Raw genomic sequence first — 21002 nt, 5'->3', positions numbered from 1 at the left:
TTTTCTGAAATAATTCAAAAGTTGTATGTGTGTGTGTGTGTGTGTGTGTGTGTGTGTGAGAGAGAGAGAGAGAGATTGAGAGAGAATCAGTGCATGGACACCTGCATTTGTACATGCGTGTTAGGTATGTGAGCACTTTTGTTAGGTCTCTGAGTTAAATTGCCCTGAAGTAGGAGCTATTTGTGATAGTTTTTGTTCTACTTATAGAGGTAGGTAGGTGGGCATTCCTGGCAGGGGGCTGGGTACAGGCAACAGCTGGGAGGTAGAAGCGAGAGAGGGGAGTTCTCTCTCCAGATAGTGCTGGAAAATGGCTAGGTCCCCTCCACTTCCACATTTGAGCCCACATGTCTTCCTTCCACCCTCCCAGCCAGGGCCACCAAACCCACAGCATCTCATGCAAATTGCATGCAAATCTCCTGCCTCCCATCAGCCCCGCGGCCCCCAGAGGAGTGGGAAATATTCTCGTTTGGGTCCTTCCCTTCATTAATTTCCGAGCCGTAGTACATTACTCATGGATAATTAAGAGTGAGCTATTAATACAACATTTAATATTCAAGTGCAGCGAAGAGGAGAGAACTGTAAGTCACAGAATCCTATTCGACAAGACATTGCAGTTTAGCAATGAGATTTTTTTTTTTCCTCCTTCCAGATGCTTAGGACTGCTTGCATCAAAATGTGGGCCTGAGAACTTCATTTATTGATAGAATATGAATAAGACCTTAAATCACCAGGAAATCCATTTGAAGAGCCCAGTGGAGATGGCCGGGTAGTAATTACACCCAGAAGTGTAACTGTCTCCATGGGGCATGTCCAGAGCCAGGAGATGGTCCAGCTGTCCCACGGCTGACGGGGGGATTGACGGCAAGCGGGCTGGGCAGGGGCAGAGACAAAGAAAGAACCGTGGAAATGTGACAGTGTCTGTCTACACCTGGGGCAAGGGATGAGACGGGGGTGTGGAGCAGTTGGATTCAGGCCACCCATAAGCCCTGCTCATCCTGGCTGGAGGCTAGGGCTGCTGGATTGGCCCAACTCCCTCCCCATGTAACCTTGAAAATAAAGATCCTCCTGTGTTTCGACCTCAGTGATTCCCTGGGCCTGCCATAGTAAAGGAGCTCAATAAGCATAGTTGAGCATCTTGAGGCCTCAGTTTCCAAAGCCATAAAATGGGCTCTCAGTGGAACAGTCTCTAAGAGCCAGTTGATGTTCATGGAGGGGGGAACAGCATGCGGCACATGAGAGTCATTTGAACGCCAGCAGCTGTCTGGCCACGTGGCATGTGTGGGTGCCAGACCTGGGTTGCGTCCTGGGCCAGCTGCTCACTAACTATGTGGCAAGTCCTGTCCCTCACGGGGGTTCCTCCTCCCCTTCTGTAGAGTGAGAATAAGTTGTCCTGAGGCCTGCTCAGTTAACGCACAGATGGGACCTCGCACGTCTCGAGCCCTCTGGTAGGTATGTGGCACCTGCCACTGGCAGAGAGTGGCTCTCTGGTTTTGGCAGTGGCTTTGCTGTGCTCTGATTGAGCAGCCCAGGGAGTCAGGGTGGGGGTTTCAGTGGAGCAGGGTGGGCCTGCAGGCAATGGGGTGGAGGTGGAAGAAAGCTGCTCTTTGCCAGGCATGAACTGGGTACTTCCACATGGATGGGTCTAACTCACACCCAACCTGCAGGAGCAACTCATTCCTCCATTTTACAGGTAGGGCCAAGGAGGCCCAGAGACATCGAGGAACCTTCCCAAAGCTGCTCAGCAGAGCCCAGTTCTGAGACTCTTGGATCTCCGTCTCCGAGGCCTGTGCCATGGGTCCTTGCCTGGGATTCAGGGGAGTGGTCGGTGGGTGGGTGTAACCAGCTGGGGCTCAGAGTCAGACAGACCTAAGTTCGAACTCCAACTTCACTCTGTATAATCACAGGAGTTATTTCTTATTTCACCACTCAGGCTCCTCATCTCGAGGTGGGAATAGCAGAATGAGAACCAACCTGTTGGCATTGTTCCGAGGGGCAAATGAAGTGATGCTCTCTGGGCCCGCAGGGATTGTACAACTCATCTCACCGGTGGGAATGATCTGGATACCCATTCACAGATCATAGAACTAAGGTTCATAGAGGCAAAGCGACCTTCAGGGTCATTAGAGAGCAAGATGCTGCTTGAACCCAGAGTTGTCTGAATCCAAAGTGAGCCTTACCACACCACAGTTAATATTAGATTAATATGATAATGACTGTGATATGAGTACTGATTTCTTCTCCTGCTGACCCCTGGGGAGGCTTCCTGTCTCCATCACCCTCAGAATTTGGTGGTGATAAGCTGCTGTGGTTTCTCAGGATGGGGGTCCTGGTGAGGCCAAACTTTGAGAGGCAGGAACACAGGTGGGCAGAGCAAGCCTCTCCCCAACCCCATCCTGGACCTACCCTCCCTGGCCTCATGTATTAAGAGGGATCTGTCACTGGTCCTCCTTTCTTGCCTATGACGGGCCAAACAAATGGGCTGTTCCCTGTTTGCTGGCCTGCCCAGGCCTCCTGGGCCTCTGCCAGCCTCTACTGCCCACCTCGCTGTTGCAGGAGGGTGAGGGTACATCTTGGCCCGTGGGGGTCTGACAGTGCTGCTGGCTGCAATTCATCAGGGTGCCTGACTCCCCGACCAGTGCTTCTGTGCTCTCAGATGGCTCACCTTGCAGAAAGTTGGGGGAAATTGATTTTCAAATGGGGTAATGAAGCCTGGCAATGTGGCAATGAAGATATAAATGGATGTCCTTTCTAGGGTGCCAGCAGGGAGAGTTTGGGTTCACATGTTAAAGGAAATGCTCCATGTGCAGGCTCACTGGAGGGATGGGATGGGAGTTGTTTCAGGGTCCTACCACAGGGGTCTTTGGCTCTTACTGGAAGGTAGAGAATTAAAATTAAATAACTTTTCTCTTCTTGATGGTGGCCATATTTGGTGACGGCTGCCATGATGAGGTGGCCAGATTTTGTGTTAGCTGATAGCTGTGACCTAATCATGGAATTATGAGGCTGAGCTAAATTTTGCAGTGGGCTAATAAAATTTCTAGATTTTCTGCTGAGATCCCCAGAGGTAAAGGGAACAGGAAAAAAAGAAAGAAAAAGAAAGAAAGAAAGAAAGAAAGAAAGAAAGAAAGAAAGAAAGCAAGCAAGCTTGTAGTTGGAAAGAGCTGGATGTGGTCCAGCTCCCCATTTTATAGAGGAGGAAATGGAAGCCCAGAGAGAGACCAGAGGGTGTCCAGGGCCATGCAGCGAGTCTGCGATGGCAGCCAGACTCGGGGAGGAAGCACGACCTTCCTCTGAACACAGTGAGTGGCAAGGTGTCATAGCCCAAGGGCACTCAGTTGGTAAAGGGCACAGTCGATCTGAGAGCAAATTGCCCTGGTCTCCTAGGCCTTCTGCTGAGGGGCAGCCTACATATTCTGTGAACTTTGGGACAGGCTCCTTCCTTAGTCTGGCTCTAGTGCTCAGCTTGGCCCTCTGTGCAGATACTTCAGGAAGGCTTGTTGAGTGAATGGAGAAATAAGAGAAGGATATTACATTCATTGTCTACCCATCCACCCACCCATCCACCCATCTGCCTGTGGAGTGAATGTTTGTGCCTCCTCCCTAATTCATACATCGAAGCCATGGCCCTCAGGTAGCTGTATTTGGAGGTGAGGACTCTAGAGGAATCATGAAGGTTCAATGAGGCAATAAAGGTGGGGCCCTGATCCGATAGGTTTAGTAGTCTTATAAGAAGAGACACCAGAGAGTTCTCCCCACCCCTATCCCTGTGCACATACAGAGGAATGGCCATGTAAGGACCAGCGAGAAGGCAGCCATCTATAAGCCGGGAAGAGAGGTCTCACCGGAAACAGAATTAGCTGGAACCTTGATCTTAGACTTCTAGCTTCCAGAACTGTGAGAAAATAAATTTCTGTTGTTTATACCATACAGTCTATGGTATTTTGTCTTGGCAGTCTGAGCTAATACACCTTCCATTTCCCTTTCCCATTCCTTCTTGCCTTTCTTCCTTTCTTCCTTCCTTCTTTCCTTCCCTCATTTCCCTCACCCATCCTTCCCTCATTTCATCTCCCATCCATCCATCCATCCATCCATCCATCCATCCATCCATCCATATATCATCCTTCCTCTCTTCCCTTCATCCCTTCTTCTTTTCCTTCCTTCTCTCTTTCCATTCATCTACCCATCCTTCCATCATTTCATCCATATATCCATTACGTATCTATCCATATGTTAGCCTTCCTCTCTTCTTCCCCTCCCTTCTTTTTTTCCTTCCTTCTCTCTTTCCATTCATCCACCCATCCTTCCATCCATTCATCCACCCATCCTTCCATCCATCCATCCATACATACATCCATCCATCTTATATCCATCCATATATCATCCATCCTTCCTTCCTTCCTTCCTTCCTTCCTTCCTTCCTTCCTTCCTTCCTTCCTTCCTTCCTTCCTTCTTTTCCTTCCTTTTCCTTTTCCTACCTTCTCTCCATCCACTCAGCCACCCATCCTCCTGCCCCATCCTTCCTTTGCCTACCCCTTGTCCATCCCATGCTGGTACTGCTGGATGCCCTGACACCCTCACCCCACTCTCTGCACCATAGCATTACCCAAACCATGTCAAAACCTGCCCCTGGGACCCTCAGCCCAGAGCCCTGATGGGACACCTCTGTATATTTTCTATCCATGGTGCCTTACCACAGGATTCTTTCTGACTCCTTTGTCACACAGGAAAACTTTGTGAAGTCAGAGCAAAATTACCCTTTAAATGTAATAAAAAAAAAAAAAGCCAACTAGCCATAAGTTTGTACCATGAGGGAATAAATAGAAAATTAACTTTATTTACACAAATAGGAATGATCAAACCCCAACAGCTGTCCAGGTATCAGGCTACAGAGTCTGGAGTATTCGAGGAGGACTTCCAGACGGGAGGCTGGCCTGGAGAAGCTAGGTACCTGGAGGAAGGCCCCTTCAGGGGAGCTCACCAAGAATTCCCAGCAGCCTGTCCCACATGCTCCACCTCAGCCCCGCCCAGGCTAGCTCCATGCAAATCACCCAGGAGCCTCATTTGTATACACACCAGCTCGTTTACACATCCCCCAGCTCTGGGTGCGGAGGTTGCCACAGGCTGGCTGACAGCAGCCCTTTTGTTTTCACCACCATTCAGGGAGCTGCTGCTTCATCCTTCGAATGGGGGGCAAAAAAGAAAGAAAGGGAGAAAAAAAGAAAAGAAAAGGGAGTGAACCCCTCAAGACAAAGAAACAGGCACCATCTGGGCAACAGGAAGAAAATGCTACTGTCTGGGGTTTGGGCCCTGGGGGAAGCAGGTGACTGGGACCAGGCCTTGGGAGTGGCTGGAGCAGAACATCTTAGACTTGCTGGCACTGGCTGGGGTCCCGTCTTGTACGTTGCTCTGGCATCTTGGGCTGTGCCTCTGTTTCCCCATCTGGGAAATGGCAGCCTCATAGTACCAGTGTGGAGGTTGCTGGCATCTAACAGCTTCCAGAGCTCTTGCTTGTGTATTTACTCCTGCTGTAGACCCCTGGTGGTGAAGGGACCTGGAAGGGCCCTCCCAGCCCTGCCATACCTGCCCCTTCCCCGCCATGTGCCTTGGTTTCCCTCAGTGGTAGGACCTTCAAGGACTGGTTCCCTCTGGTTCTCCCCTCCTCCCACCATTTAATAAATAGCAACAAAAGTCAACATATGTAGTGATGATAATAATAATATGAATATTAATCATGCATGTAAGCAAGATTCCCTTCCTGACCAAGCTCTGAACCTGAATTTCCTCATTTTATCCTAGTCCTAACTGCCCAATGGCCCAGATTTTACTGCCATGTTCATTTTACAGATGAGGACATGGAGGTGCAAACGGAGGCCTCAGGCTGTGGTTTCTGCAGGCAAAGCTTTCACCTCCTAGAGGACTTTGCTTGTGCTCCTCTTAGTCTCCTCCCCACAGGTCCCTGTGCACAGAGCAGCCACTGGACACTCCTGCAGTGCATGAGTGGGAGGTCATGGCATGCTGGCAGTGCCAAGGACCTAGGGCAAGAGTTGCCCTTTCTCAGCAAGTTAGACCTTGCCCAGGAGAGCCGTTGTTTAGGCATGGTGGGCCTGGGGTTTGGTGGGCTAGAAGCTGAAGTGTCTTACGGGTGGTGGAAGGACACAAATATTTAATCTTGCGCTTTGTCCCTGACTTCATGGGCCCTTCCATCCTTGATCCTGACCCTGTCTCTGAAACTACGTGCCCCTCATTTCTCACTATTCTTCTTGAGTCTTTCTCCTCTTCAAGTTCCTGTTTGAGTGAGTGTGGTGCAAAGGCCCTGTGGTCCGTGCATCTTATGGTCTTTCTTCCTTTTATTCTCACAATTTGATTGCATTATGTGTGTGTGCATGTGTGCATGCGCCCATCCCACTAACAGGAAGAATAGGCTTTATGCGTGTAGCTGTGAGTTCACATATGTGGGGCCCTTGTGTTTCCATGGGGTTTAAGAACATGGATTCTGCTGCCAGCCAGCCTGGGTTCAAATCTCAACTCTTCTAGCTGCCAGATGTGTGACTATAAGCAAGCCATTCAACCTCTTGGAGCCTCGATTGCCTTACCTGTAATGGGGATGGTAGTAGTTTTTAGCCTACTAAGTGGATGGATGGAATGAGTAACACATGCATAACTGTGAAGAATGGTATTTGGCCCAGGTTAAGCTCTCTTATAGGGGTCAGCTATGATAATGCTTGAGTGTGTGCATGTGTGTGTGTGTATGTGTGCGCACTGCAAGTTGGGTCCAGAATTTTTATCCAAGCTAGCACATATGTTGGGCTTATCACATGTGTGTATTCACACATGCCCGTGTGGGTGAATGTCTGTACACAACATATGCTGGCACACATGGGCACGCCTGCATTTTATGTACCTGTGTGTATTACATGTGACCTGTGTATTCATGACGGGTAGATGCAACCTGGTAGTCAAGAGACACTTGCAAGGTGTGGCTTGTGCTTGCTCTGAACACTTCATATCAATGTTCATTAACTCGATTAATACCTTAATTTGTGTGGAAGGGTTTGTAGGAAAATCGAGCTTGTTCTTTCTGTAGGAGGTAGTAGGATTTGCCTCAAGCCCTGTGAAAGAGGCTCTCCTCTCTCTCTCTCTCCTCTCTCTCTCTTGTTTCTCTCTTTCTTACCATCTTGGAATCAGGAAGGATGCCCCCCTTCCCCAGTCAGGAAGAGTAGCTCACATGACCAAGGCAGGCCCACGGAGCCCTGTGGGTGGGCTGGTAATGCTCCTGCTGTCTGCAAGGCTGGCTTCAGGAGCCGCTCTCTGGTCACACCTGGGAACGAACTCTCTCTGCAGTATTCTGGGGGCCTGGGGGGGTGTCCCAAACTCTTCTTTTGGCCCCAGTCCTACCCCCAAGTGTTTTCCCAAGGTTCACATTGCAGTTTTAAATTTAGCAACTTGCAAAGCCTTGTATAACCCTGGCTGTTTCATCTTTCCAACCCTGGCTCCTGCTTGGGATCTGGGGGCCTCTTAGAACCTTTTTTGGAAGGGATAGAATTGGAACCATCATGAGGGGGATCAGAGGGGGCAAGAGACCCTCAAGTCCTCATCAATCCCCCTGGGACACATCCCATTTCATAATCATTCCTCTCTGCCCGAGAGCCTTCAGTCTACCTGGTCATGTGCCTCTCTTTCGGTTGGAGGAAGCTGGCGCCAAGGCAGAAACACTTAGCTGGAGTCACACATGCGGGTTTGAGAGCTGGCTCGCCTCCGAGTCTCTATGCAAGTCGGAGACCCTTCTGCTCCATGGACCTCAGTTTCCCCTTTCTCCACCTATCCAATGGGCTTTTTGTTCCTCCCCTGGTCTTGAAGATGGTGCAAAGATGAGAGTGTGTCTGTGATCTGCAATTCACTGTCTTCTCTTGAATTTCCCTGGAAGCCTTAACTCCAGAAATGTTGGTGGGTTCATCTGCTGCTGGGAGGGGCATATGGAGTATGGACGGGTTGGGTGGGTGGCCCAGAGGTCTTAATTTTTGTTCCCTGGTAGCCTTGGGCATATAGAAGTTGCCATGCAAGTGGTGGTTGAAGGATGATACCTCCTAGGAGTGGTGATTTCTGGAATGTGACCCTCCCCCTCAAGGTCACACAGCCGGGCGAGGGCCAGCTGGTTGCTGGGAGGGCATGGACCCTGGTGGTGACACAGGCCACCATTGTGCAAGTACTGTTTGTGCCTGTCCAGGGGGAGGAGGGCGAGGGATTAGCACTCAGCCTGTCTGCTCCCTGGGAGGCCTGGCGAGGCGGTCATTGGGCCAGCTGGTCTCAGGGGAAGGCGGGGGGAGAACCTGACACCCCAGAACACTTGGCCCTGTCACTCCCAGGGGATTTGGTGAGCCGGTGGGTAACCTGGTCGGGTACACGCTGTGCTGGGTGACTGGGGGTGTGGGGGTTAGGGGAGTTGGTACATTCTTCTGAGTCCAGCACAGTGCCAGGCACATAGTAGGTCCTCCGTACATATTTTCGTATGAGTAAATGAACAGAAAAAGTCTCGATCTCCCCACCTAAAACCTCCACCAGTCTTCCCAGGCCAATATGTGTTCCCACCATGATCTCAAAACCTAGATCCAGAAGCCTGAGAGGCACCATTGCTTCCTTCCATCACCAAGACCCAACGATTCCACCTCCAATGTATCCAAACCCACCCTCTCCCCTCTCTCACCTTCACCATTGTCTCTCCCTCTGCCCCTCTCCTGCTCCCCCCAATTTCTTCTCCACCAGAAGCAGGGGCGGTCCTGGCTGAGTGTAAGTGGTCACATCAGTCCTCTGTTCAAAGCCTGTGGCTTTAAACGCAAATGCAGACTCTGCCTGCAAGGCCCTCCTTTTTTTACTCAGCCCCATTGCTCTCAGTTTTGCTCCTTAAATGGGCCAAGTTCAACCAGGTTCCCACTTCAGGCCTTTGCTTAGACTGTTCCTTCTTGATGTTCTCAGGGCTCATTTCTGCTTGTCTGGCAGGCCTCACCAGTATTTGTGATTTTATTCTTATGTCCTTATGTTCTTTCTAGTGGTCACTACCTTGATATCAGGTTATAGGGACATGTCTGGAACAAGATTGGGGTGACAAAGGTGGTGGATGCTTGGAATGATTTTGCGGGAGCAGAGACACCCTTCACTAGGATGGGCTGCTTGCCATGTAGTCATCTGTTAAACTAATTATTCCTCCTTCCTTTCTGTCCATCCATCCATCCATCCATCCATCTCCCCATCCATTCATTCATCCATCTGTCCATCCACCGGTTTGTCTACCCATCCACCACCTGTTTGTCCATTCATTTCTTCATCTGTCCATCCATCTATCCATCATCTATCCATCCATCTGTCCACCTGTCCACTTGTTCATCTATCCATTCACCATCCATCCACCTGTCCATCTGTCCACCCATCTACCTGTGTATCTGCCATCCACCCATCCCTCCATCCATCTATCCACCCACCTATCCACTTACCTGTACATCCATCTATCCATCCATCCATCCACCCATTTGTCCATCTGTCCACTTACCAACCCATCCACTGGTCCATCCATCTACCCATCCAGCCATCTATCCACTCATCCTTTCTTCTACCCATCCATCTACTCATTCACACAATTTTTTAAAAAGGATTTTACTTATTTCTTCATGAGAAACACACACACACACACACACACACACACACACACACACACACACAGGCAGAGACACAGGCAGAGGGAGAAGCAGGCTCCATGCAGGGAGCCTGAAGCGGGACTTGATCCCAGGTCTCTAGGATCACGCCCTGGGCTGAAGGTGGTGCTAAACCGCTGAACCACCCGGGCTGCCCTCATTCACACAATTTTTATTAAGCTTTTTATTTGACCTGGCCAAGTTATACAATCTTGCCGGGCTTCAATTCTCTTTTCTTCAGAATGGGATAAACATTCCCTCGCAGTGCGGCTGTGTGGCTCACACGAGATGATGTAGGCACGGTTCCGAAGGTGTGCCTGGCACAGAGGAGGGGCTTGGCCAACACCTCTCTCAGAAGCCCTGGCATCAGTACGGGGATCTGGGAAGCAGGCATGTACTCCTCATCTAGCTCTTGTGCTTGCAGAGCCTCTACCTCCTCTTCCCTAGCAGGTTAATTCCTCAAGGGCTCAGCCAAGTCACACCACACCCATGGAAGAGGAGGGAGGGAGGACCTACTGCCCAGGTGACCCTGGGGCAGGGGCCACCTATCCCCTTGCCCTGGCGAGGGACCATGGGGAGGGGGATTCACGAGGGGCCAGGCTGTGTGTGGTTGTGGGACCTCGGTCCTCTCTGGATCTCTGCTCATGTCCCCCTACCCCTGCCTCTCCTCTTTTCCCCCCTCCTCCTCCCCTCCTCCTCTTCCTTCCCTTTCCTCTCCCCAGCCCCAACCCCCGGGCTCTTGCTCTCTGTCAACATCAGCGGGAGAACCTGCTTCTGCAGTTTGGCCCTGGTTGTCTCAGAGACACACGATCACAGCCACGTTCTTAGACCCCAGGAGCAACCGACCGCATGTCCCATCTGAGCCGCAGAAGCCCTGAGGAACAGAGGACAGTGGCAGCAGAGAAGCCTAGAGTCGAGAATCCTGGGATCTAAGCACCCCAGAAGTCTGCAGCCAGGGCTCACGGGATCTGGGATAACAGAACACTGGGGGCAGAGGGCTTGGGAGTCAGGGGAGCACTGCTTGGGGCTGCCTACGCCAGTTGCCAGTACCCCACCCCGTGTTGCCAACACCTCTCTTTCACAAATATTTACTGAGCACTTACTATGTGCCAAGCACTGTTCTAGGCCACCTGGGGATAAATCCATAAGCTAAGCAGGCCAAAGTGTCCTGCCCGCTGGCCTTCACCCACGGAGGGGCCGTGACCACACAGAACCAGCCGGCCTGGCAGGTTAGGGGGTGCGCACTGGGCGTCTTGGCCGTAACTCGGCACCACCTGTATCATCTGCTTCCTATTTTTCTGGAAGTTGGCTCACTTCACACACACAAATACATTCTTTAAAGGAAGTTTGCTGCTGCTGAAAATAACAGGAAACCAACGTTAGCGGCATCCGACAGAAAGTGTCTTTAAACATGAGCATCGCGAAAATAAAAAGCCGTCATGTGACAGCTGACTCGATGATTTGAGATCCGCCTCTTCCTTGAGATCTCGGGGGTCTGCACCACCTTGGTTGTGAAGGGCAATTGGAGGCCACTGGAGCCACCGAAGACCAGAAGTCCGAGGACATAGAGAGGCTGGAAAATGAAAAGGTATTTTTTAAAACATTCTCTCCATGGACCATGGACACCGTCAGCCTGCCTCTGGGCCTCCAACTAGTGTGACATCAGGCATGTCATATAACCCTTCTGAGCCTCAGTTTCCCTATCTGGAAACAGGGGCATGATGGATGCACCTTCGTCCTGGGGCTGATGCGGGTGTTAATGGAAAGTAAGGGCTTCAGGTGACCTGAAGGCTTGGCGAGGTTGGTTAATTCCTCTGCCACGGCCCCGCCTCCTGGCACATCTGTACAGCTGTATCTGGCTGCTTGGAGGGGTATTCCCCGGGGATCCAGCACCTCCTCAGCCCCCCCAGGACCCTCACGCCTTTGCCTTCTCCTGATCAGCCTGACCGCTCTGGGCCGAGCCCTCCGGGCCAGCGGCTCCGGGGCAATTTATGGGCCTGCCGTTCCCTCCTCCCTGATTCCCCCTGGCAGCGCGGCTCTAACCACCCCCAACCCCCGCACCGGCTGTATTTCATACCCAGAGAGATTTAGGGCCCCACCATCCTCCTGTAGGGAAATCGGGCCAAGGGGAATTCTAATGTGGTTTTATCAGCTATATCACACTCACTTTGCTCGTTGGGGGACGTGCAGGTGCCGTTGGACAAGTGCTCGGAGCAGGTGATAAACTCTCTACATCTTCAATCCTTGGGAGAAGGGGCTGTGGGCCATGTAGACCCCCGGGACGCCCGCAGTTCAGATAGTTTGGAACACCCGAGTCTGGAGCTTCCAAAGGGTCCTGGGGCTTACCCAGGTGTGACCGGTGTGGTTCATTCATTCGTTCCCTCTCCTCCCCACTCCCTCCCTCACTGAAGCATTGAACCTGTGCGTGCCCTGAACCCCGCACTAGGGATGCAGTTATGAACTGAACACGGTGCCTGCCCTCTGGGGGCTCACACTCCCAAATGCAGCAAGCTTTGTCTCGAGAGACTTGGGGTGCCCTGAGAGCCCCAAGGAGGAACATGGCCCAAATGGAGAAGGCCAGGAAGGCTTCCCAGTGGAGGCAGTGGTGGGGAGCATCCAAGCTGAGTTATGGGAGGACGAGGAGGAGCCTTCCAGTGTGGGGGGCAAGGAGCTGGGGAAAGAGGGGGAAGGGAAGGTGTGGGGGGAACAGCATGTGCAAAAAGCTCAGAGTGGGGAGATGGAGGGGGCCTCTGAAGAAGCAGCTGGAGCACAGGGCGAGTGGGGGTGGGGTGGGGATGATGCTAGGGAGCAGGAGGCAAGGCCTCTGGCTGAGGCAAAGACTGTGTCCTGAGGGCCATGGGTTAGGAGAGGGGTCTGGAGGGGCCAGGGAAGGCCACAGGGACATGGCCAAGGGACATTGCTGTAGGGTGCAGGAGAGATGGGGACCGGGAACGGGGGGGAGTGAGTGCATTGTATTGCTCAGGCTACCCTGACTCAGAGATGGCGAATCTCTTTGTATACCGGACAGACAGACGTCCTGTGGCCCTCAGGGACCCCATCCCCTGTCTTCTTTCCCCAGATGCCCTTGGTCACAGCTTCCCCTTCCAGCTCTGGGAGGAGGTGTCAGGTGCATGGGAGGATGGGGCCATGGGGTGGGGCGGTGGGCCTTGGGGAGTGCAGCGGTGACAGAGGGGGAGGCCACCCCTCTGGGGTCCCCAGGGACTCTGCGGTATGTCCTTTATTTCTCTCCACAGCAATGCTAATTCGCTCCCTCTTGCATCTTTTCCTTTTCCCCTCCCCCCTCCCCTTCCCTCCCTTCCTCTTCCCCGTCCTCCCCTTCTGTGCGATGCTCCAGGTCCTCTTCTAGGCCACTGAGGGTCCAGCACAGAACCGATCAGGCCCAGGTTCCTGACCTTATGGCGCTTACATTCTAATAGAAAGAAGACCCATGATGCACAAAACAGGTCAGAGCATAGAATATGTCAGATAATGATCAAAATGAAGCAGAGAAGACCGGAAGCGGGCACGGGGGTGGTCAGTCCCCCAGGAGAATCCCTCTCCCAAGCTGGGTCTCTCGTTCCCAGGCCTGCCCTTCCCCGTGGCTACCAGCTACCGACTTAGGTAACCACCAATGGTATACGGCGTGGCCCGGCGTGTTTCAAAACTTTCTGTAAATGCAAGCATCCCCCATGTATACCCCATGATCACGTTTTTGGCTCGACGTCCTCGTTTGAGACTGATCCTTGTTGATACGTGACGCTCCAGTTGACACACTGTCACCGTGATAGACTATTCCGCAGTATGAATGTGTCACTACTCATTGAATCATCCTCCCGTTGATGGACATTTAGGTTGTTTCCAATTTTTTTTCTTTCTCTTTTACCACCCAAGCTGTAGGAACTTTCTTGTACCCGTCGACACCCTCGGCCTCGGTGTTCTTTTAGGAAAGAAAACCACCTGGTGACAGAAAGCCAATAGTACCTGTCAAACCTCTCAGCGGGCCCCACGATGACGAGGATGACGAGGATAACAGACAACTCCCAGGTCCTGAATGTTTCCTTCATCCAAGTCTGCCGCAAGCCCCTTAGCCTACAGCCTCCTGTCCACCCCCACGCCCCACGAGGTGGACCCTGGCATTGATCTCACGTAACAGACAGTGGTATGGAGACCAGAGAGACCTGACAGCTTTCCCAAGGCCACCCAGCCAGAATGCAAACCCTCTGAGCCAACTGCTGCCCTGCCCTGCTGCTCCCTCTTCCTCTGTCACCCGTCCCTCCTCTATCACATCCCTCAAATACCCCCAGCTTGGTCATAACTCTGAGCATTCGCACCGCTATTCCCTTCTGCCGAGAATGCTCTTCCAGCCTCATGTCCCATGCTGCCTCTCAAGAGCCTTCTGGGATCCTTTATTCTTTTTCCTTCCCAGCACGCAGTACATGTATAATTAACTAGTCCTCTGGGTCATGGTTTAGGTGTGTGAGTTCCACTGGGCAGAGCCTTGATTTTCATCTCTATGTCCTTATTCCTTTTTAAAGATTTTATTTACTTATTCATGAGAGACACACAGAGAGAGGCAGAGACACAGGCAGAGGGAGAAGCAGGCTCCCTGTAGGGAGCCCGATGTGGGACTTGATCTCAGGACCCCAGGATCATGACCTGGGCCAAAGGCAGACACTGCACCACTGAGCCACCCAGGTGTCCCCCATCTCTATGTCCTTAGCACCCAGCAATGGCGTCAAGTAATGCTGGGACTGAGCACTTACTCCGCACCGGCCCTGGGCAGAGTGCCTTACATTTGATCTTCACAATTATCTCTTGAAGTGGGGACATGGTCTTCATGTCACAGGCAAGGAGGAGGAGCAGGAGGCAGTGGCTTAGAGGCATTAACCAGTGTGGAGTGGCTTGCCCAGGGTCACACATCAAGGACAAGCAGAGGTAGGATTTGAAACCAGGTCTGCCTGGTTAACATCACCATGGCCTTCACTTGTCTCCTTGGACACTTGAGCATCACAGAATTCACACATATACCGCCTTCATTTCACCTAGGGGGAGACTGAGGCCCAGAGAGGGACCACGACTTGCCCAGGGTCACACAGAGTTGGCAGCAAGCATGGTCCAGCCCCGGTCATCTCCTGAACCCCTAGGCTCCTGGCCACACCGGCCCAGACTGCATCACCCCATTGGAATGAGGGTGACATGTGTCACACGTCTCCTTCCACACTGGGGGCCGGTGGCCAGGGACACGGCCAGGAAGGGAAAGCTCGGTGGTGGAGCATGAGAGGCACGGAGCAGAGATGTGTCTGTCACTCTGGCCGGATGCTAAAGGCAGCTCCATTATTCAGGTCATCAGGCTGAGCCACCGGGTGGGGGAGGGAGGGCCTGCCGCAGCCGGGATGGTCAGCTGGCTGGGCTGCAGGGGGCCGCTGGGCCCCGGGAGCTGTCACCGCTGACGGATGGATGGGGGCAGCTTCCAGTCGCCGGCCGTCCCCGCCACGAGCCCCGTGGCCATCGCTGTGGCCTCCCACGCTGGCCTCCCGCCCAGCGCCTCGCTTTGAACGTCCACAAGGCCTTTTGTTCCCGCAGCAGGGGCTGGGCGGGCAGCATTGAGGGGCCTCTTTCAGAGGAAGGAGCTGCCTGCTGAGGCTTCCCCCTGCCCCCAACCCCCACTGCGTTCCTCTAATTACCTGTGGGCAGGAGGGCCAGCTGAGGGGCCAGCTACTTAGGAAGCTGCTTGGAAGGGGGGTGGGTGGTGGTGGCGGCTGGAGAAACCTCGAGTTCCAGCCTCCAGATCCCAGATGGGAAGCCGGGGCCCAGAGAGGGCAACAGCCTTGCCTGGGGTCACACAGCGAGTGAGAGGGAGGGCTTGGGCTGGACCCAGGAGCGTAGGTAAGAGGAGGGAGGAAGACAGCACGCGCGTGTCTCAAACACCAGCCGTGTGCCAGGCACTTGACACTCACGGTCTTCTTGAATCAGACAGACCGGTGTCAGCTTACCCTCACCTGCCAGATCTGGGGCCTCGGGCGTGTTAACTCCCTTCTCTGAGCTCCGGTGCTCATCATCTATGAGACGCACTTATTTATTGAGCACCTTCTATATTCAGGACCACGAGGAGTCATAAATTAGACACAGTCTCTAACCTCGTGGGGCTCCCTGCCAAGGGAGGGGGACAGGTGAGTTAGTAGAAAGCCCAGCACACAAGGAAAGTGGGGTGGTGGGAGGGCAGAGGGGGCAGGAGGACCTCAGGGGGACCCCTACCCAGCCTGGAGTCCGGGAGGGCTCCACGGAGGGCACTGGTCTGGAGGATTTTATCCAGAAAGCACTGCGGGGCCATGCATGGGTTCCGAGGGTTCGGTGATATCTCCCCAGGTCCAAGGGGCTGGGGCAAAGGCAGGGGGTGGTGTCAGACCTCCTGGGAAGGTCCAGGTGAGAGGGGACTAGAGCCTGGCCCCAGACCCCACGTCTTCCCACAGGCTGGGCTCTGAGCCAGAGGCCTGTGGACTCCTAGTACTGGCCCAGTTTGTCAGTTCCTCAAAAAGCTTAGACTTACCCTTGCCCTATGACCCAGCATTTCCACTCCTGGGTGTCCGCCCAAAGGGGTTGTAAACAGAGAGTTGGGGGGATACTCGTACACCCGGTTCACAGCCGGGCCATTCACAACAACCATTGGGTGGAAAGAGCCCAGCTGCCCATCACAGGTGAGCAGAGAAAAAAAATGTGCTCTAGCATACAACGGAATATTATTCAGCCTTAAAAAGGAATGAAATACTGACCCACGTCACGACGTGGACGAGCCTTAAAAACATCATACTAAGTGACAGCAGACACAGAAGGACCAATGCTGTGATTCCACTTATTCACAACGTCTACAGAAGAGGCAAGTTCATAGACAGAAAGGAGAGTAGAGGTTCCCCGGGGCTGGGTGGGGAGCGGGGACGGGGAGTCATTGCTTCATGGGTACAGGGTTTCTGTCTGGGGGGATGAAGAAGTCTTGAAAACAGAGAAACCTTTGGGTTCCCAACACTACGGTATTATAAATATCACACCCGAATTGTCCAATGAAAATGTTTAAGACAGCAGGATTTATGTTGTGTATATTTTACCACAACGAAAAAATTAATTGTATACCAAAACCCACTGAATTTATACTTTAAGTGAGTATATTGGGAAGCCCCTGGGTGGGTTAAAATGCCTGCCTTTGGCTCAGGTCATGATCCCAGGTCCTGGGATCAAGCCCCACATCATCAGGGACCCTGCTCAGCTCGGAGTCTGTTTCTCCCTCTGCCTCTGAAGCGCTCTCTCTCTCCCCCTTTCTCAAATAAATAAATAAATCTTTAAAAAAGTGAGTATATCTGTGGCATATGAGTTCTATCTCAATAAAGCTGTTAAAAACAAAACGGTGGGAGCTATGTTGGGGCTCCTTGGATTTTCAGTAAAATGGAAAGAAGGAGAAATCACCTTTGCGGAGAAAGAGGCCAGTTTGGCAAATGACGGCGGGCTGTCGCTGATCCCTCCCTGGGGGTGTACATTTTCCCCCAAAGGCTGTCCAGAGATTCCGGTCCCATTCTTCACTGACTTGCTGTGTGTGCTTTGGCAAGTCACACAACCTCTCTGGGCCTCGGTGTCCTCATCCATACGTGAACTCCGTCTGCAGAAGGCTGGCTGTGTGCTGTGAATTGTCTCATCCAGTCCTTACCGCGTTGGAGAGGACACAGGGGCCCAAGGAGGGGGAGCCTTGCCCGGGTCTCCCTTTGAACCTGGTCTGCGGCTGGCCCAGGTCGGCCTCGGTTCTCTTGCCCCTTGGTCCCAGCACTCCCGGGCCAGCCCCCCTTCCTCCCCTCCGTGTCCGTGCAGAGCTGGTCACGGATTTGGTTCCTTCTGCAAATGATCTCCATGTGTCGGGGATTGGGTTTCCCCTTGTCTGGCCCTGTCCCTCTTGGGACCCAAGGCCCCCCACGGTCTGCTGCGGCCCAGGTGGGGCCTCCCGAGCAGCTCCATTGCTCATTCTGACCCAGGAGGGGGCCCGGGCGGGACGGGGCCTGGGCATCTGGTTTAACGATCAGAGCAGGGGCTTGTTTCGGTTTCAGTGACCCGTGGAGCCCCCGGGAGGGGGAGAGAGAGCAGACCGGCAAACGGGGTGCAGTGAGGCAGCGGGGGCGACGGGAGACCCGGAACTGAGCAAACAAATCCTGGAACGGTAGGCAGAGCAAACACACTTGCACGCACGCACGTGCACGCACACGCACACACACACACATGCATGCATGGAGGAGAAAGACCCTTTAGGCGTCCCTATTTGCAGACCTTCATGCATCCTTTCATCTAACCATTTAAATGGCTGCTATTCTCCATGCACGTTCCATTCGGCCCTGCTTCTGGGCCTTTGCCTGGCGGTTCCTGCACCTGAACCCCCTTCCGGGCCATTCCTGTGGTTGCCAAAGCCCTGGCTTCTTGAGCCCCTCCCTGTCCCCATCCCCTGACCCCCCAACACTGGCAGGGCCCTGGGCTTCCCCAGACCCGTGGGCCAGGGAAGGGCGGTGACGGCCCCTCTGCTGGGCCGCTGTGCGAGGGCTCTGTGGTCTTGGGCAGGCCCCTTCCCCCATGTCCCCTGCCCCCCTGCCCCTCCGTTTCTGGTGCCACACCTGTAAAAAGGCAACTCCACACCTCCGCCTCACTGGATTTTCATGAAAGCCCTGCTGTGATCATGCTCATTTTGAGGATGACTAAAAGAGAGTTCCAGAGAGGTGTAGTCGTTAGCCCAGGGTCACCCAGCTGGTTAGAAGGGTTAAGCTCCAGCGCCTGGGTTTTCGTGGCTTCCCTTGTTAAGGACGGCCAGCCCGGGAGTCAGAGAGGCCTCAGACATTGCTGCCAGCCCCTCAGCGCTCCTCTGCTCCCCCTTCAGTTCTGTCCCTGCCCCGTGGGAGGGGCCCGGGCATCTCTCAGCCCCTCTGGGCCTCCGCCTCCTCCTCTGGGGGCACGGAAGCCTATTCCTGCTTGCTTGGCCCGACCCTCCATGCTGGGAGGTAGAGTGGATGGGAAGAGGGGCTCCCACTTCTCAGAAGGGCAAACTGAGGCTCAGAGAGGCCAGTGGTCTTTCCAAGGAGCCAGAGCCAGGCCAGGGTAGGGCGGGATTTTGAACCCAGGCTTTCGGCTTCGCTTCTCAACCCCAGACCGTCTTCTGCCTCTACCTGGTAGGTGTAAGCCAATCCCCATGGCGGGTGTGCATCTTGCTAAGCCCCTCACTGATCCTGACCTCGGGAGTCCCAGTCAGAGCAGGCAATAGGGAGGGGCTGGGGACGTGGTCTGGGGAGAATAATGTTCTCTGGGGACTCGAGGCTCCCTGGGCCCTTCTGCGGCACCTCCAAGTGGGGTGGTGGCTTTAGTTCATCTATCAGGTGGGCAGATGGGCGTACTATGAGGATGCAAATGAATTAGTAGTAAAATGTGTCCAGTGCTTAGGACCAGACCATGCAAACGTTGGTGATGTACTAACATCACCAGTCATCAGCTGGGCCTGGCATTTGTTCGGTGCTGAGGCTGCCTTTCTAGCAAAAATCTAGTTCGTTGTCATGAGGACTTGGGTTGGGTTAGGCCATGACACTTGGCCTTGGCCTCTCCAGAGCTCAGTGTCTGCATCTGAGAAATGGGGACCAGGCTCCTAGCTTCATCATTCTCAGGCAATCCAAGCCTCAAGCTACTGGGAGTCACCAGATGACAGGTCTGATGTGGCCCACCCAGGCTCCTCCACCCCATCCCTGGCTGCCAAGCCCCAGCCCAGGACCCAGGAGAGAACCAACTTCTCCCGGGTGGGTGATGTGTGGCGAGTGGTATTAGGTTTCAGTGCCTGATTTCTCCTCCTGCAGGGCTGGCTGGGGCCAGTCTGCCCCTCTCCCCAGATTGAAAATACCCATGCAAATCCCCCTTGTAAAACAGCCAGCCTCCTCCCGTTGGGCCTCTGGGGGACACGCAGAGGCGAAAATGTCAGCAGGAGCCTGTTCCTGCCGCCACCTGGTTCTGCCCAGCCCCTTGGGGCTCAGTACTCCTGGCATGGGGGGGGATTCCGAAATGACAGCTGGCAGGTGGGTGCCAGTCGGAGCCACCTCCGACCTCCGGGAGGGGCTGGGAGATGGGGTTTAGAACACAGATTCCCTGCCCTGACCCTGAGAGGCAGAGTTAGCGGCCAGATGGGAGGGCCTGGAAATCTGCTCTTTACAAAGCTCCCAGGTGACTCTGCTGCCAGCTAGCCTGGGCTGTCCACCTGCCACCACTCCTGACACTGAGGTGTGCTTGTTTATTCACACCTGTCTCTCTTGCAGCAGCATCCAGGCCTCTGAAGGCAGGGCTGGGTCTGAGTGACGGCTGCCCACCTGAGTAGATGCTGGGTGGGATGAACGAAGGAACAAATGAATGGACGAATGAATGGATGGCCACTGGAGAATTCTGGACTTTCTCACACCTGACCGCAGGGACAATTTTGGGGCTGATTTTCCTTTTACTATGAACTCAGTTTAAAGCCACGAGGAAGTGTTTTCTAGATTGTCTGGGATCCCCTCCTCCAGGCAGTCTTCCCTCATGCCTTCCCCACCTGCTCTGCCCCGTGACCTCACCCATCTCATGTCATCCCTTATTTGTCTCCTCACCCCCCCGCCCCCCACCCTGGCGCCCACCCCAGGCCTGGCATGGAGTATGTGACTAGTAACTGCTGAATGACCAAACAGATAGATGAATAAAGATCCATGTGATCAAATCCCTCCCAGCCTCTGCCTCCCAATAGTGGGAGGTCTTGGAGAAGCGCCCCTCTTCTTGCTGTGCTCCCTCTCTGTTGCTTCATGCCAGTCCTGTTGAATGTGTTGGGATTCTTGATACTTTTTCCAGCTCCCTGTCCTCTGCATGTGCTGTTCCTTCTATTTGAAACTCCTTCCCCTCTAGCACATTCCTTCTCCTCCTCCCTGTCTCTGCTTCAGGGCTCCAGCTGTCACTGGGGCATTCCCTGATCGTCCCCCCAGGAGCCCCAGGCTCTGACTGAAGCTGCTCTCTGTGCATTCAAAATGTGAGTTCCTTGGGGACAGAGGCCACGTCTGCTTCATCTCTGTCTTCAGCTCCTGAGTGAGCTGGGAATGTTTGTTGAATGAATGCATGATCTTGTTGGAAAAATACAACTGTAGCTTCTTTTGACTAGTTATTTATGTATTTTGAGAGAGAGAGAGAGAGAGAGAGAGAGAATCTCAAGCAGATACCCTGCTGAGCATGGAGCCCACTGCAGGGCTCGATTTCATGACCCTGAGATCATGACCAGAGCCGAAACCAAGAGCCAGGCACTTA

This window comes from Canis lupus, chromosome 27 (genome assembly GCF_048164855.1).
Source record: "Canis lupus baileyi chromosome 27, mCanLup2.hap1, whole genome shotgun sequence".
In the NCBI taxonomy this organism is placed as follows: domain Eukaryota; kingdom Metazoa; phylum Chordata; class Mammalia; order Carnivora; family Canidae; genus Canis; species Canis lupus.
The sequence above is the reverse complement of the archived record's forward strand: the minus strand, read 5'-3'. Positions refer to the sequence as shown.